Source organism: Lactuca sativa, chromosome 1 (genome assembly GCF_002870075.4).
Source record: "Lactuca sativa cultivar Salinas chromosome 1, Lsat_Salinas_v11, whole genome shotgun sequence".
Lineage (NCBI taxonomy): Eukaryota > Viridiplantae > Streptophyta > Magnoliopsida > Asterales > Asteraceae > Lactuca > Lactuca sativa.
Genome location: NC_056623.2, coordinates 110,164,328 through 110,166,198, shown reverse-complemented (window position 1 = coordinate 110,166,198; position 1,871 = coordinate 110,164,328).

The window sequence follows — 1,871 nt, the reverse complement described above, 5'->3', positions numbered from 1 at the left end:
GAACTATGAAGAGGAATGCCATGATCATAATCGAAATTTAAGAACACACTATGTATCCTTGACTAAAATTATTAACATTCCACAACCTAAGCCTTTAGATTTGAAATGAAGCATAATATTCTCTCCCTTAATTATAGAAAAACAACTATTCAACCCTTATAACTTTGCAAAGTATGACTCTTGTTTTCTATAATTAATATTGCTAACTTGCAATACTTGCCTTAATGATCATACAAGCATAACATTTATGCTCCCACTATCACGATGATTATTATAAACATAACACTTATGCTCCCACTAGCTTTGATATGCATTCAGAAACAACTTAACAATGCCTATTGAATTTCTTTAAGTTCATATTTCTAATACCCAATGCTTTGATAATCTTTTATCAAGGCTTCCTGAACTTATACACCTTTGTCTTAGATAGCTCATATGTGTGTCTAAACAATTTAGACTAATTGCCAAATCTCACAATTCAAACTATGGAAAGGGATATCGTAACCATAATCGAATTCGAGAATCCAATTTTCACAATCACTATCTTCTTAAAATCTCTTTTAGTGAAAGCATTTCCTCAGAGTCATTTTCATGAAGGAGGGAATCTTATGACACTTAGATTTTAATGATGTATGTGTTCCTATCCATGTGAATTTGTTAAAACCAAATTTTATGACAAATTCAACCTCATATGGACCGAAGTTTCTCAATCTTGATTTCTTGCCTTATGGTAACACGACTGCCGACCATGTCTTCCAAGTAGTTAAGCAGCTCACCCTTTCCTATCAATGTACTTTCCATTGATCAAGGTCCTTGCCTTTTATGCGTTCAAATGAGAACTCATAGAACTCACATGCATAATTAACTCGATTGGAACGGCACAGAAACAAGATAGTGTCAAATCGATAGGTTGTAAACCTCAACTCGTGTGCTAGTGATGATCGATAAGGTTTATTCTTGATTTGTTCTTGAAACCCTTCAAGACCATTAAGGCTCCCACTGACTCCTTGACATATAAGATTCTCTTGTCAACAAGCATTTCTTGACAAACAAATATTCAAGAGTTAGTGTAGCTTTTATCAAGACAAAACACTTCATAAATTGGTCCTAGTTGGTCTTTGTCTTATCTAAGACATCACAACTTTCCAATTTCAAATGTGCAAGAATAAGAAAACCTTTTTCCAAATTCTACATTTGACGAATGTTATAAACCTTCTTAAGACTTGTCACTCAATGTCACAATCTTAACTTTAAGACTTGTTTTGGAACGAAGTATGATTGACTTCTTGATTTAACCGTTTCTTCAATTCTTGATTTCTCTTCTCAGACATATAATTGTACTAAGACTCACTTAGAGGATCAATTGAGATATGGTTCTTAATCATTAAGACCTATCATAAAACATAATAAAAGGTACTCTCCGTTCTTCTTAGAATAGAGAAACTTTTATCTTTCTGCCTACTTGATTCTTCTTATTCGTTTTGCTATTGATTTAAACCTTTTTTTAATCAATTCAGAATTACGCTTACTCTTATAAGTACAATCATATTTACTAAACCTTTAGTAAATCATGACGAATATCTTTGTTATTCTTGTGGTGGACTTGATCAACACACAACTTTGTGTACTCGATCTCCTAGTCCTTCACTTGACACTTTGTCAACAAATTAGTCTAATTTCCAAATATGAAATATCTCATTCATCATGCAACCAAGTTGCATGATTCCAAGTTTTTGTCCAATTGAAACTTGGGTGATGAGAAACTCTCCCTATTTGGTAAATTCTCGAAATTTCCACAAATAACATAATTAAGAATCACATCCACTCATTGTAGAAATATACGAACATCAATTTTTTATAACGATTTCATT